General features: G+C 42.3%; 1 protein-coding gene and 1 long non-coding RNA gene across 4 annotated transcripts in view; one reads left to right on the forward strand and one right to left on the reverse strand.

Annotated features, from left to right (window-relative positions):
• LOC147018412 (putative G protein-coupled receptor 153) overlaps positions 1-17,211 on the forward strand; it is a 128,076-nt gene that overhangs the window by 24,011 nt on the left and 86,854 nt on the right. The window lies entirely within an intron of this gene.
• Positions 641-17,147, reverse strand: LOC147018413 (uncharacterized). Its single transcript, XR_015062800.1, has 3 exons — positions 17,004-17,147; positions 4,936-5,023; positions 641-915 (listed from the first exon to the last, which is right to left on the reverse strand). It is a non-coding gene; the product is annotated as an uncharacterized LOC147018413 (long non-coding RNA).

Genomic DNA, 17,211 nt, shown 5'->3' on the forward strand with positions numbered 1-17,211 from the left:
GGTTCATTCACGTGTTTGTAATTATCTCCACCGCCGAAGGTGGAAGGAGGTTATGTTTTTCACCACTGTCTGTGGACAGGATATCTCAAGGTTATGGGGGGATTTGGACAAAATTTGGGGGACAGGTTGGGTGTGTGACAAGGACAAATTGGTTAGATTTTGGTGAAGATCTGGATCTGAATCTGATAATGTATTAAGTGATTGATTCTTCAACATTGAGAGATGGGGACAAAAATGATGCAGTCTTGCTTGATTTCTCAAAAAGTTATGGATGGATTCAGCCAAAACTTGGTGGTGTGTGTGTGTGTGTGTGTGTGTGTGTGTGTGTGTGTGTGTGTGTGTGTGTGTGTGTGTGTGTGTGTGTGTGTGTAACAAGGACGAATTGATTAGCGTTTGGTGAAGATCCAAATCGTTTTTATTTTTTAGGTGATTCGTCACCATTGAGATGCATGGGTGTTCATCGCTACTTAAAAGTGGGGTTGGGGGGTGGGGGGGCATTACAAATGCAAATTGCAGAGCCAGTGGTGACAACTAGGCAAGTGTAGCCCCTGCAAATTGTTGATTCTAGATGCTCTTTGCTGTGGTGCATTCTGACCATTTAATCTGACCACCTTTGCTATGTTTCTTTGAAATAATTTAACTAATAAAAGGGGAGCCCTTTTCATTTTGAGCTTCTTCTTGGTGCCAAAGTTTATTATTGCACTCAAAAACCAGATGTGAATGTGCATTCATACTTTTATTGTTCTTTAATACATCTTAGCTCTTGAAGATCTACAAACATGCAAACTTCCTCCCCCGCCACCAAAAAAAAATGCACAATGTTGGGGTCCAGAGATGAGCTTATCAGGTGGGGCTCCTCCTTCTGGCTCTCCATTTATTTATCTTTCTTTCCCTCTTCCTCGTATTCTGCAGGCACTGCAAACACAATAAGTTTGTTTGGGAAAGTTGTCACAAGAGGATCGAGTAAAACTGAAAAGACGGCCTGGGCAGCATTTGTTCAAGTATCACAATAGTAATGTTACCATAGAGACCGCCATGTTGTCTGCTGCCGAGCAATTGCATCGGAGTGCTTGTTTGAGTGTTTTGAATCGAGCAAGCCACTTGCTCACGGAACGCACCCTTGGTGTTGGTATAGTTCAGGCATTGTGGGCCAAATTGCCTCCTCCTGCATCAGATTTCCTTGTTAAATAGATCTATATCTCAAAGTTAATCACAAGGAAATTAGATGGAGGCCATTCAGCCCATCATGCCAACACGTCAAAACACCAGACCAATTTCTATAAAAAAGAAAAATGCAAAATGTTATTTTCTTGTTTGTTTTTTTTTGTATTTTTGGGGGGGGGGCAAGGGGTGGTAGTGTAGGCGAAAGTGGTTCTTGGGTGAGGTACACACCACCCCTTGATGAGACACCCACAGCCAACACTCCACCCACAATCACCCATCCATACTCAAGCTCCCTAAAAGTCCTACAAACATCCCCATACCCCTCGATCTCCATAACTTCCAGGTACCTATATAATTCCAATTTAAACTTATCTACTGTTTCTTCTGTCACTACCTTTCCAGGGAGCCCATTCTATGCATTAACTATTCTCTGAGTAAAAGTTCCCTGCCTCACCACCATCATAACTCTCCTCTTCTTTACTCTCAGGCTATGGCCCCTGGTCATCACTGTCTAATGAGCGGAATAATTATTCTGCACTTATTTTGTCGATACCCTTCATTATGTGAAACGTCTCCATCATATCACCTCGAACTGCCTCTTTTCTAGTGTATAAAGCCTTGTCTCCTTCAGCCGCTCCTCAGAGCTGAGTCTAGCTCGGCCTGGAATCAATCTAGGAACTCGACGCTGAACCCTCTCTATGGCAGCTGTTCTTCCAAAGTTGTGGTGACTAAAGGTGCACACAATATTGTAGATGTGGCCTCACTAAATTCCTATACAATGTTAAAACTACGTCTTGTAGATATAATTGATCCCCCTACGAATACAACCTAAAATCCTATTTGCTTTTCCAATAGCTGCCTGACACTGTGCTGCTTGCTGACCTGCTGTATCTATGACCACCCCCAGATCTTTCTCCTGTGTGACACGCTCCAAAATTACCCCTTGCATCCTGTAATCTCCATTTTCATTATTCTCCCCCATCCCCAACACCTTACACTTGCTCAGGTTAAATTGCATCTGCCAATCTTTTGTCCAATCTATGCAAGTATCAATACTTTCCTGAATCCGATCACCTCCTGCATTAATCCCTTCTGGTGTTTATCGTTTATCAAGTGGGTCGAAATGGATAAACACCAGAGGCCTTTTCACAGGGGATTCAGATTAGCTCGCAGTCTGGACTGATGATTCCTGCAGTGTATATGTGGACTGCAGTCCGCCTTTTGGGCCCTTTGCACTCAAATGACACATTTGTCTCCGATGCGACAATGATTAATAAACTTTCTTCCTTGAAAATTCTGCTCTGGGTGAGCAAAGAGGCTCCTATGGAAAATGATTTGAAGCAATGCAGCACTGTAGAAGAAATGTCTATCCGTATCGACACACACACACATACACATACACATACACATACACATACACATACACATACACATACACATACACATACACATACACATACACATACACATACACATACACATACACACACGATACATTTTCTGTGCATGCACACCATGCAATACCGTTTAATAGCCGTAGCCATTTTTTATTTTTAACAACAAAAGAAAGGTAAAAAAATCTATACAATAAACTAAATAATGGGAATCAAAAAGCAAGAATCAGAAACAAGGTCAAGCAGGAATCAATCTAGAAATTAGAACGGGCACTCAGTGGAGCGCATACCTGCGCCAACGCTACATTTTGCCCCCCCCCCCAGAAACCGTTGATTGTGAGGGTATTTAATCCCATACCACATCTGCCATCTGATATGTGTTATGATGGCTTAAAAACATTAAATTCCCTGCCGTTTGACACTGATTCACGTACATTGTACAATTTGTGTATGAACTCCCTGACCTTTTTGGGTGTCGGTGTCAAGTCAATCTGATGACAAATGGTCACATTATAAGAAATAAGTTCAGTGACACCCCCGCCCCCCCCCCCAATGCTTTAAACTCACCAATAAAGTCACTGTCAAATATTGCACATCACAGGATAGGGAATTGAATTCTAAACATTTTGAATCTACTTACATGCAAATTGTATAAGAATTGACTGCGTTATGATAATAAAGGTCGTTGACCCCCCTGACCTTTGACCCAAACCGCTACAAAGGTAATGATGTCATTGTGTCATATCGTATGTCACAACATTTTGGCATTGGTTGCATGCAAATTGGATAAAAATCGACCGCACTATGGCAAAATGACGATTTTGATCTTTTCATGACCTCGACCTTGACCTTTGTACTCTTAATTTTGTAATTGCTATTTGAGTGTGGAGAACAGAACAGTCAACATTTTGGTTTTGGGTTCATGCAAATCGGATAAGAATTGACCGTGTTATGACTAAAACCGCACATTTTGCAATGTCGTGACCCCCCCTGACCTTTGACTCCCAACCGCTAATAAGGGTTATTACGTCATTGTGTCATGTCACATATCACAAGATGGGGCATTGAATTATGAACATTTTGGCATTAGTTGTATGCAAATTGACCGCGCTATGGTAAAAAGACGATTTTGACCTTTTCATGACCTTGACCTTTGACCCGATCGCTCCCAAAATCTAATGAAATGGTCCTCGGATAATAACCAATCATCCCACCAAATTTGCTGCGATTCAGTTCAATACTTTTGGAGTTATGCGAAAAACAAACAAACAAACAAACATACATATTCACAAATAAATAAATAAATACACAGCGATCAAAACATAACCTTCGCAACAAAGTTTGCAAAGGTAATCAAAAGCAAGAAAACTTTTTTTAAAAAATCAACAAACAAATCCATAATTTACCCACACTGCTAATCCCCATAACCTCCGCTGCTCCCGGAGGGGAACAAAAGTGAGGGGTAGGAGCTACTCCAAGAGGAACAGGAAGGAACGGGGGAGCGGGGGATGGTTGGGGGGAACCCCCACTTCCCCACAATCTGGCATGACCCTCCCCTAATTTACCCGGGCCTGGACGGGCCGCCGAAACCATGCAGTACGTGCTTACTCCAACTAGTGAACTCCAGCACGTGCACAAGCCAGTACCGGTGTCTTATTTTAAGAGATAACTTATTTTGGGAAAGTTAATATTGATTTATACATAATAAATTAGATGATGCATATGGGGAACATCCCACGTCCGGGCCTGTGTGGATTGTACAGAGCAACGCATATTTATGTTATATTCAAGCAAAAGGGTGGGGGGGGGGGTTACCCTTGCCCTTACCCTCCCCCATGCATCGCCACCCATGGTTGAGAGATGGGGCCAGAAACAATATATATATATATATATATATATATATATATATATATATATATATATATATATATATATATATATATATATATATATATATATATATATATATATATATATATATATCTATATATGTATATATATATATATATACACACACACACAACATTGCAGCATGATATTTCAAAAAGTTGTGGATGGATTCGGAGTTCAGAGAACTTTGTGGATGAGTTGGGTAGGTGACAAGAACAAGCCAATTCAATTTTGGAGCTCCAGATCCAGATCCGGCCCATCCGTAGGAATGTGGGATACAAAATGTTAACTGTTCAGCTTGGCGTAGGTCGGCACTCTGTCTACCGAGTGCCTGTTCGAGTTGCAAATGAAAACGAGCCTGTGTGAGTGCAATACAGGTATATTTGAAAGTACTACGGTGTGATTGAGTCGGTGGTGGAAATGCATACTTCGTTCATTATGATCGTAAATGGTTTCCAAAACATGTGGGGAAGTTTTTCAATCTTACCATCAAGCCACGTGGTTGGGGAGTCTCACGTTTTCCAGCTCACAGTGCCTTCCATGCCAAACGCATCCTTAAAATGGATGCAAGACACCTGTTTCGAAGGCAGGAACACGCATGACTTTCTGGGTACCAAATGTACTAAACATGATGTATAATGGGATATTTATGAGAACAGTACTGTATTTATATACGAGCAGGGGCTGGGGGGAGGGGTTACCTGTGTTTCCTGGCTCGGTGAGCTTATCCTGGCGGTGGTTTCGGCCATGAAAGGGTAACAACCAAATGCACAACAACAAAAAACACTACAAAAACCAAATTTTTTTTTAACATTTTCAATGCACATGTGCTGGAACCCCAAAGTAGTTTTTCTTTCCCCGTCTTGTAGAGGGGTTGTGTACCCCCAGCACATTTGCAAAATTTGGTGAAGATTGGCCTAGCCGTTTTTAATCCTACGATTTTCAGACGTACACAATACATACAAAGGATTTCCTTGTGGGGTGTCGAAGGGAGGGGGTAATTTTCAGGGGAAATTTTTTTTGGTGCCTTTGACTTGAATCTGGGTACCCCCCCCCCCCCGCACTTATGCAAAATTAGTTGGAGATTGGCCCATCTTTTTTTTTTTACTACGATTTTTGGAACTACACAAACATACATACACGTGATTTGGGGTTGGGGAGATTGTGTGTGCGTGCAGGGGGCGTGGAAGGGGTGTAGCTTAAAACCTTGCCAAGATTCTGAAGTTTCTACACCCAAAATTTTGGACGAGGTGTGACTGTTCAGCCATGGAATAATAACGTACAAACCCACAAACACTTGAAAATATTTATATAGATTTGATATTCATCCAAGGCCAACAATGAGCTTGCAGATAGATCAGGATGAACACCGTAGACAGCAATATACTTTAAATAAAAACATGAATTTCAAGGACATTTGAGACGCCGCGAGGAGGAGTGATGTAAGGGCCACATCGGCCATTTTGGAGTTAATGCCATATAGCACTATTTTAACCCTTACCCTATCATCCGAGCCTATCATCATCATATCGTTAAAAATGTCGCTTACATCACTCCTCCTCACCGGGCCTCATTTGTAGATGATGGGTACCACTGCCCTGTACCTTTCTTACTCCTCCTCTTCTCTCATACTCTCTTCTTTCCCTTTCCCTTCAAACCATGGCACAAGGACCTCATACCCATTGGCCATCCACGAGCCTGCCGGCTCTCAAACTGGTGCCACCAGCAGATGGATCTGCGCCAATTTGGCTTGATACACATGCCCACCCAGATGGTCTTGGCATTGTTAGGAACCCTCTAACAACTTAGAAATTAATAAACATCAACATAAGCATAAAACTCATTCCATGCATACAGCATGGAAGTATCCTGGTCATTCCAGCCTACACAAGCTCCTTTTGTTGACACATTAATGATGCCCTGCATTTTATGAGGCCAAAGCAATGTCATTGGTGTGCTTTTAACATCATCTGTCATCTTTGCCAACCAAAGCTGGATTATTATTCACACTTGCCAGCAACGTGCACCACATTATTGTGTACTTTCTCAAAATCCTCTCCTGGGATAACGAGACACCAAAAGGAAGAACTCCGGTGTTTGTCCAATTCTCATGCTGATATAATGTAAGGAATAACTGGGGTCTTTTGAGAATTGGGAGCAAATATCATTGGCCAAGGATAGCTGCGAAAGGGAGTGTCACAATGCATTCTCGTTTCCCCTATTAATATATTATTTTAATGTGGAAGCTTTCATGATTATGGGCGTAGATATGCTTCTGTTGATTATGGCATCCTGGAATCGCTCCCTATAAAACAATCAAATTGCAACAATTAATTTTTGTGCAACACCGAGGCTCATGGAAGAAAGAGGTCACAGAGGGTAAAAAGATAATGACCTGACAGAGAGAGGGGCAATGGGGCAATACCTATATGCAACAAGTGAGGGAATGAACAAGTGAGAGAAGAGAGAAAATGATTGGGTAAACTGGGTTAATGGGAGCAGGATTGTAAGCCTGGTGTTTGCTTAGTGGTTAAGGCGGTGGCTTGGGATCCTCCGGGTCTTGAGTTCGAACCCCGCTGGCCACTAAATTAACATGAGGGGGGTTGACTCAGCCTGTCATCCTTCTGAGGTCAGCGAAATGAGCACCAGTATACTGGTAATTATCCCTGCGTGTCGAAGGCGACTAAAGGGTTGGCGTCAGGAAGGGCATCCGGCCATAAAAACATTATCGCAAGAAAAGGGTACCATGATTGGAGCCCACAAAAAGCTGACCCCTGCTCAGGGAAAGAGGCTTTAAATGGTGTGATGAATGGGAGCAGGATCCTGCAATAATTCCTGCAAAAGAGAATTCCAAGGATCCTGCAAAAGATTGCAGGTAGGGATGGGGGAATGATATGAGATTGTGGTCTGTTTGAATTCCAGGAGGTAAGCGTGTGATTGAACACTTAGAGAGGCATTTCTACAAAGAGAAGAAAAGAGTAAGAAAACAGTTGAGGTGTTCAGTGAGCCTGGATTTTGGAGTTTAACCAGGAGGGGGTAACTGGAAGAATGCATGCATCATGGAGGAGTTGGGAATGGTCAGAGAGTTGAAAGATAAGAGTCGAGAGGGCTAAATTAGCAGAGAGGTGGTATTATGAATTGTGAGCAGAATAAAGAAGAGGGCAACGCAAATATTTAACAACATTCATAAAGGGCATGCCAGTTGGTGCATGCTGAGAAGATGGCACAATAACAAGCATAGTCAGGTTGTAAGATTATTCCTAAATGTCAGGCATTGTGTTGTGTGGGGAATTAATGGAGAGAGAGAGAGACACAGACACAGAGAGAGACAGAGAGGCAGAGAGACAGAGAGACAGACATTGACGAAGAGGAAGGATTTAATGTCTGGAGCAATGATGGATTCCATAAACTTGCTGATGATAGAGAGAAGGCTGATTGGTCTGTAGTTCACAGGGATCTATTTTGCACCTTTTTAAACAGAGCAATAATGTTTGCTGATTTCCAAGCAGATGGCAGATGACCTTGAGCAAATGAGAGGGTGAATAGAACAGAGAGAGTGAGCAAGAGCAGCAGAGCAGGTTTTTAGGACATGTGGGCTGATGCCGTCTGGACCGGTTGCAGAATCTGAGTCGAGGTTTGAGAGCAAGCTCTCCACCTTGTCAGGAGAAAATGATAGAGTCCAGGAACAGCTGGGTGTGACTGGGTAAGGTGGGTACAGAAAGCAATGGGTTTGGGACACAAGATTTAGAAACAAACCCAGAGTTTAGGCATTCAGCCTTTTCACATGCAGTGTGAGCTTTGCGGCCATTTGAGGTAAAGGAGGGATGGAGGGGGAACACATACGAGAAACGGACTAAACTAGAGGGGGAGCACTCGGTCGAGTGCATAACCTCCGCCGCCAATACTGCTGGGTCACTTAAGTGAACCTGATATCCTATTCATTGTAGGTCAAAACGGATCAGACTCCACTGAACCATGATTGAATGAACGAAACTAGATCGACGCGCATGTAGAAATGCCAAAAAAAAAATCGAATTTTTTTTGAAAAAAAAGGTGCAAATTTTTTTTTTTCTCTAACAATTTTTTTTTGGGGGGGGGGGGGTTGGAAATCACTTAAAACATGTAGAAATGCAAAAAAAAAAAATCAAATATTTTTCAAATAAAATCAATTTTTTTGAAAAAAGTTGCAAAATTTTGTTGTTTTTTTTCTCTAACAAAATTTTTTTGGGGGGGTTGGAAATCACTTAAAACATGTAGAAATGCAAAAACAACAATTCAAATATTTTTTTCAAAATGGCCGCCATAGCGGCCATATTGGACTTTGGACCAAGTCCACAATCTAATGGCATGATCCTTGGACCATACCTAATCCCCCCACCAAGTTTCGTCGAAATCCGTCCAGGAGTTTTTCCGTAATACTGTTCACAAACAAACAAACACACACAGGGGTGAAAACGGTAACCTCCGTCCATCTTCGATGGCAGAGGTTAAATAGAAACCACCAGGATTTGGAGGAGGGATACAGGTTTAAGAGTTAAGATTTGTGATTAGAAAGATGATGTTTTCTGGGTCTCCTGACGGTAGACACACACTTATTCCTAGCTATATGGAAGGAACTGAGATTGCCTTCAGTTGGATTAGCCTTCCATGAGGCAAAGGGCAAGTTTCAGGACAACTGCCTTGACACAAGCTTCAGTGTAGCATGGGTTGGAGGAAGGGTAGGACAACTGAAGACGAGATGGGAAAAATCTATGCATGAGGGAGAGCTAGTTTCTTTTAAAGAATTCCCAGGACAAGTTGATGTTGGAGAAAGTGGAGATGGGAGACCAGTCTGGAAGTTTGATGGCTGCTTGAAGTCCCTCCAGTCCGCCTGAGTGAAATGCCAGACTCGACAGCGCTGAGGTGGTTCTGTAATAACAGCCAGAGAGATGTCGACTTTGACAAGGACGTGGTCAGATGAACCGGTCGGAGCAGAGGAAGAAGGCAGCTTTGTGGATGTGAGGTGGGGCAACTTTGAGAAGCGGGAGAGTGGAGGGAGAAGGGTGAGGGGGGAGTTTTTGAGAAAGGTGAGAGGGAAGCTTGGAGGGGGAAGAGTGTGAAGGTTGCTTTGAGAGGGAGGGAGATGTTGAAAGCAGACACGGCCAAGGTGCAGGAGGGCGATGGGAGAGGTGGGGAAAGGGGAAGGATGACACTTGGTAGTGGTATAGTGTAGAAGGGAGCAGGCAGGGGGAGGTACAAGATTTGAGGGGTTGGGAAGAGCTGGAGGTGTACTGAGAGGAAGGAAGGAGCATGTTTGTGGTGATGAGTATACTGATTGTGAGAGTGAGATATCTGTTTGGTTAGAACGGAGCCCACAGATGTTAGAACACCACACACTTTGGGACAACAGAGGAGGAGCTGATACTGAAACAGAAGGCAGTGAAGAGGTGCGAAGAACGGAGGTAGGATGAACCTTACCTGGACTTAGAACAAGCCGCAACTTGGAACAAGCTCTTCATCATAGCTATGAATCCCTGAGTACATTGCAATGCTTATGAACACCTGGAGACATCAGCGTTCATTGTTATATTTCATTTCCGCACATGCGATCGCCACGAGTATCTCTTAAACTAAGCAGAATTACAAAATTTAAGCTCCAGAATTGAACTTACAAGCAGTTCCAACTCGTATAAAGAGTTCATTTGTCCAATTCGGACATATTTTATATTTTGGGCGTCTTCGGGAGGTGTATGTTGAATATGACTGTTCGGTGATTGCCAATTGTGTGCCAAGGGACCGTTTCTTATCAGCCGTTTCATTGGATTGCTTGCTTGAATGATTAAGCCACTTGGCGAGCACTCTCCAAGCTGCTTGCTTGTTCATTTCAGGAAAAAGTACACAAACTTTCAATCTCACATCGAGTAGACGTACGTTTCCACCTTTGGGTCCCACGGTTCTGTGTGGTGTGTGCCTCCGAAGGCGTCTCATCCACTGAAGATGTGTAATTTTATTTTTACAGGACATCACTTTGTTTAACCTTTTTGTGCGATGTCCATTTGTAATCCACCTCTCACTTCGACATTGATGCAAATTGAAAAAACAATAAGGTCCATCCGACCAGGTGTTCGCCATGTTTGTTCTAGCTTTGAAGACTTGGAGTATAGATGGACATTTTGTGTTCTGTCTTGATACATTTTTTAATTGAATTTTGCTAATTACCCACTTTAAATCCTCCATCAAAGAACGCTGTTTCAAAGTTAGTATTTGTGTTTGTGGTTTTTATTTACTTTGTGTGTATGTACATAAACTGTGTTACTCCAATGGCATTTGGCACCGGTGTGTGCGTGCATGCGTGTGTTGTTGATTGGTATCTTCACATGCCAGTTTCAGAATATGGAATCGAGTCCTCCCAGAGTGGGCTCAAAGTATCCACCTTCATTTCGGTAAGGGGTCACGCTTCATGGACCAAGCTGTGAAGTTTTCTGTTCTCAGTTTTGTGTTGAGGACTCTCTTCAGGATCGTTACTGAGCCCCGGACAGCTTCCAACTTTAGTTCATTTGCAATGATATTCCCAGGGATGGTTTTTCATTTCTTTGTGAGGTTATTTGTCATCATTCCCAGAGCTCCAACTTTCACTGGTGCAACTTTGACATTCTTCAGCTTCCAGGATCTTTTCACTTCATTATTGAGGTCTTGGTATTTGGTCATTTTCATGATTTCTGCATCGTTAGGTACAAAAAAGTGAAGGAGGCATTGGTAAGTGAGGCGTTAATACCAGTGATTTTGGACTAAGTATGGTCGCAACGCTTTGTTTTCGATGTTCACACTCGATAGGATAATTACGTTGTACGTGAGCAGTACTCTGTTTTCAGTCCATGCTTTTGGTTAATGTTCCCCCAAATTTTCTTAAACTGGGATTTCAAAGTTTTTGCAGATGTGCCTGTGGTTAACATGACAAACTCTGTTGTGTTATTGTGTGTACAGCTGTTCTGACGTGAGTTTTTTTTTGATTTGTGTTCGGTCATGAAGCATAACATATGCTAACAACTTTCTTTGCTAATGCCACCTCCACCCCTCACCTATCTCTTTATTTTTTTCCATTTCCCCCCCCCTCCCCCTCCCCCTCTCTCTCTCTCTGTCTGTCCACTCCTCGCTCCCCCCTCTGAATAAAATGCAGCACTCTCCTCCCACACCTCTGTCTCACTCTCACTCTCTCTCTCTTGCACCCCTCCCTCCCACAGTGTATGGCAACGTTTCATGAGGCGTTGCTCTCGCCACCTCCACCCCTTTCCTCACTCTTCTCCCCTTCCTATAGCTTCCCCTTCTACACCCACTCCTCACTTCCCCTCCCTTCTCTCCCAGCCCCCCTTCCCTCTGTCCTCTCTGCTCTCTCTCTCTCTCTCTCTCTCTCTCTCTCTCTCTCTCTCTCTCTCTCTCTCTCTCTCTCTCTCTCTCTCTCTCTCTCTCTCTCTCTCTCTCTCTCTCGTTCTCTCCACCCCTGTCAGTGAAGCAAAGGGTTGTATTTGCTAGTAAATAATAAATAGATGTCCCAGTGCTAAAATAAGATTATCGATTTATATCTCCATGAGATATGTTTGATGGATTTCTAACTTCCATTAAGAGATCTTCCAGCTCCTGGTGGAGTTCACGTCGGATTGTGTCAAAGCTGTGGATTAAACAGCCCTCATCACTAATTGGTACATATTGTTGTAATGTGATCAGGCACTTTCAAAATCCACTTTGGTATTAAACTCCTGGACCCTTCCCATTCGTTAACCACCCCTCCCTCCCCCCCCCCTGAACCTGGGCCTATTTATCGCTCAAAATATACATTCATCTGTGACCAATTTTGTAAAATTCATATTATACAAGAACAATGGGCAGTTTGGCCTGTTTGGTATCCCTATCATTGAGCACTTTTATCATTATAATGGAATCCCAGCTTCAAATCCTTGTCTTGATTGTCTTTTTTTTCCAGTCCACTAACCTTGATGTAAAATGACTGAGGTCTGCTGGCATCCTTGTCATACAGGCGATTTATATATTTAAACTCAAGCATAATGCATGAATTAAACAAACTCAAGCATAATGGACTTGCGACCATCCGTCGTTGCATCCCTGGCGTGTACAAATATTCGAGTGTCTGCTTCTTCATGACAACATGGAGACACAGCATCCAGTGACTTCCTTGTGTTGCTAATGGCATCTTCTCCTTTTGTGACAATGACTGTGCTTGTCGTCTGTGCTTCACACATCTTTTCCACAAGGAAGTGAAACAGCTCAGTCTTGTTGCTGTCATCTCGAAGAATGCTTCTCCAGTTACTTGGGGTCTTACTGGTTCCTGTCACTCTTCTGATTCCTTGCCCCTTTTCGACCTTGCCTCGGACTTCAGACTTGACTTCTTGTACACATCAAACACTACGTCCACCCTCTCGTACCTGGCACCATCGGATTCCACTTTTGGGATGATGTCTTCTTTAGCATAGTCATCTAATATCTTTGAAGTGCGTGGAGGTAGGGCATTGATAAGTGCTGAGCCATCAATGATGACTGCATCTCCCCTTGGTTCTCTGTCTGGGATGTTCACTTGTGCTTCAAGAATTTCAGCCAGCTGTGACCAAATTTTTTTGAAGTTTTTTTTTTTTTTTTTTTATTTTTCAAATGGCCAATCGGGCAGATTTGATCAGAAAGTGCCGGAAAAAGACAGAAATGCCAAATTTGATGCTTGTATCATAATTTGCACGATTTTTCTGCTATCTACTACACTAAAACCCCTATACGAAGATAGCAACACACACACACACACACCCTCTTCGTTCAAAATTCCAGACCCACACCAGGACTAGTTTTGTGTGTTGTATTTTGTGCACTGGCGTTTTACATAATTAATAATAGGCAAAACTCGAACTGCTACTTTATAATGGCTGGCTACTTTATAAACCAAGACGTCCCGCTTTGATCAGACACTTGTATTGAGCCTGACCCATAATGTTTATTATTATTCAATTGAATTCAAAATGGGAGTAAAATAAATTCAATTACAATCAAATGGAACACCAAATAGGTACAATCCTGCATTGGAGTCATCAGAAGGAATCTGAGCAAGCAAAAAGCAAAGATGAAGTCATCAGGAGGAACCTGGACAGGAATAAAGTTTCAGCTGTTACTCCTCTACCATCAAACCCATCGAGGCGCAGCCAATTAAACCTTTTTAAAAAACTAATTTCAAAAAGGAAGAACCCAGATTCAAAAAATAAAATAATTCTGGCTGCCAGACCATGTGTCCGATCAGATTGAAATTTAAAACGTATATTTCCCATTACCACTCGATCATAATTGTAAAGTTTAATGTCAATCGATGAAGCAGTTCAAGATTAATTTTTGTTCAACCCAATATGGCTGCCAGACCATGTGACCTATCAGTTATTCATGAACACCCTGGTATCAATGCTTGGGGAACATGTGCCTGAAGTTTCCCCTTGATCTCTCCAGCCGTTCTGGAGATGAAGATTTTTTTTATCGGTTTTAGGGTAAATCCAATATGGCTGCAAAACGATTTGACCTATGACATCATAGGTGGGAATATTTTGTTCCTCGTGGATAGGTGGTCAACGCTGCAAAGTTTTGCCTTGATCTGTTCAGCCATTTCAGAGAAGAAGGTTTTTGAAGGTTAAATTTTTTTTTTTTAATGGTTGTGGAACCACATGACTGATGATGTCATCAATGTTTTTCTGTTTACCAATTTATCCCAAGATGACCCTCAAATTTTCATACAGGTTGGATATAGTTTTCCATGTATGCAATGATGACATCATCACAAAGGCACCTATGACATCATACAAAAATCGTGCTTATTCCCCATGACTACTTATGATGTGCCAAGTTTCATTTTTTTTCCATGGTGCGGTTTTGGAGATAGAGGTCCAAAGTTTTTCCTTTTTTCCAACATGGCTGCCACACCACGTGACCCATGGTCATAATTATTAAAACATTCTGCACGAGTCGTCACCTCTATGATGAAAATTTATTGCAAATCCGATGAGCGGTTGCAGAGAAAGGACTCAAGTTCTGTGCGGAGAATCAAACAAACAAACAAATGAAAAATCACTCATAGAGTGACACTTGGCAAAACGGAACAGCACTCGGTAGAGCACACGTGTCCGCCAGGCTGAACAGTTTACATTTTGTATCCCACTGAAAGGCCGGATCTGCATCCGGACCTGAACCAAAATTAATCGGCTTGTTCACGTCACCTAACCAACTCATCCACATAGTTTTGTAATAACTAGTCCACAACTTTTTGAGTATCATGCTATTATACATTGTTTTTCGTCCGATCTCTCAATGGTGAAGAATCACTTAAAAAAATTCTTGGATCCACATCCGGATTGGGATCTTCACCAAAACCGAATCAATTAGTCCTTGTCACACACCCAACCTGTGCAAGTTTTGGCAGAATCCATCCCTAACCTTTTGAGATATTGTGCTGTCGTCTTGGCCCAATCTCTCAATGGTGAAGAATCGCTTAAAAAAAATTCTCAGATCCAGATTCGGATCTTCACCAAAATTAAGCGTTGCTGTTCTTGACGGATCACCTACATTCACAAAAAAATTCAGAATGATTGCTTGAACACTGTGGCCAAAAATTCTGTGACAAACACAGAGAAATAGACAAACACTACAGACCAACATATTTGGCCAAAAAAATGTTTTCACCAAGTAACAAAAAGACAGACAGACAAACGGACCCAAATGCAATACCCTCTCCTCTGGCGAGGGTAATAAAATAGTCAAATCTTTCCTGTTCCACATTGAATGCTTTGGTTCTATGTGTAAACCATTTAAACACAAGCTAGGTTACTGACTCTCGTACAACGTATGTTCAAGTAGGGGCACGATATATATATATATATATATGAAGTAAATGTAACAGAAGTTTTATATTTGCTGGGAATATGTAAAGCAAATAATTTCCAGCACATGAAGTTGACAAACAAAAACTTGAATCAAACAGCTTTTCAGAACAAACATGGCAATAAATGAAGACCTGTGTCTTAATTCCTTGATAGATTGTACTCTCAGGGTTATTAGTAAATATGGGACTTGACACGAGTTGAAGTAATACCACAGTGATTTGAGACTTGCTTAAGACTAGGCTCGAGTGATATTGTTACATGTCTGCCAATGCGCCCTTGGAATCATAATGGAACTTAATTGGTTAAAGCCTTAACTCACTCATACGGGGAAGGGGGGAAGGAGGGGGGGGGGCACAGGACTCAGCGAGAGATAGATGAGACAGAGATAAGAGAATAGAACCTATCCCACGTGGCAATTATCGCCACACGGTGGGGGTGCCTTGCACAACGGTCCATGTGGGCTGGTTGTCATGCTGTGCTCGCAACACTCTGCATACCAGCGAGAGAGAGCAAGCAAACCATATCAGACCTGTGTGGAACCACTGGAGAGCTTTGTGTTGCTGTACGGTGGATTGAACCAGCCTAAACCAGAATTTTAACAGAACCAGAACCAGCTCTTCAGAACAGAACCACAAAGCCACGAGTACCGCAAGGGGTCCAGAACATGAACGCAATAGAACGTAAGACTGTCGCACCAGAATGGCCAAGTACCACGTGTTGTTTTACTTCTTTTACAGTCCCACAGAACGGGTTGAGCACACTCGTGCAATTGGCTGATTGGACGCACACCAGAGGTGCTGTCTTCTGGTAACACTTATCATGTTCTCTCTCTCTCTCTTCTGCTCTTCTTCCCTTCTGCTCTGCTCTCCCTTCTGTTCACCCAAGCGACTGTGCCCGAGGAAGAAGGGGTGCCAATTGGCTACTCACCGAAAGCATTGACCATATATGGACACACCTTAGATGTCCAGAAACATCGTGGAAGATTCAAGAATATGGCAGCTCAAAAACAGACCTTTGGGAGAGAAAGATGATCGCTTCCTAAATGCTTTACTCGACACATTTTACCTTTCACAAGAAATAATAATAATACACTTACGCCGACATGCACAAATGAATTACTATTCTAATATATGCCATTTTACCCCCTGGACCAGATCCGTAACGATATGATTTCAAAAATCATTATGGTCACAAGTTTTGTGTTTCTTGTTTTCTAATTCGGTTCAGAAAATTTTGGGCAGCAATGCCTTTTCATAATTAGCATTGAAATGTCCATGACAGGTTTCTAGGACGGTACTAAGTGACAACCACAAGATGTACACTACTAACACATGTAGACTATACCAGGGGATTTGCAGACTACTAACACATGTAGACTATACCACTGTAATCAGTCAGCAGGGGATTTTCTGACAAAGCAATAGTAACATCGTTATTCTTGAAACTGGCTTGGTTTTCAGAAATTTGGAATCCAAACCCTATTCCAGCTACCTTTAGCTTGAACCTTTGAACCGACAACCACTGGAATACAAGTACATGACTACACTCCAGTGTGAAAACACTCATATCGATGGCAGAGGTACATTCTCGGTTCTGCTGGTGGTGCACAAGGTTTAGTCATCATCACTGGAGCAGAAATTACCTTGAACCAATTACTCACCTTGACGCTTTCAAGTTTAAGACGTGGACCCGAAGATGGCCTGCTTATTTCCATCCAAAACCAATGTAATGCACAATGTAGCAAATTTTTCCCAAACGTGTCAGGTGTGAAGTTGCACAAAATGGTGGTTTGTAGCACCCTTGTAATTACAAGGCAATGGCCTGAAATGAAACATTAACAATTGTCATTTAAAAGTTGAAGGTGCAAA

This window comes from Eptatretus burgeri, chromosome 10 (assembly GCF_056783735.1).
Source record: "Eptatretus burgeri isolate ZD-2024b chromosome 10, Ebu_testis_v1, whole genome shotgun sequence".
Taxonomy (NCBI): domain Eukaryota; kingdom Metazoa; phylum Chordata; class Myxini; order Myxiniformes; family Myxinidae; genus Eptatretus; species Eptatretus burgeri.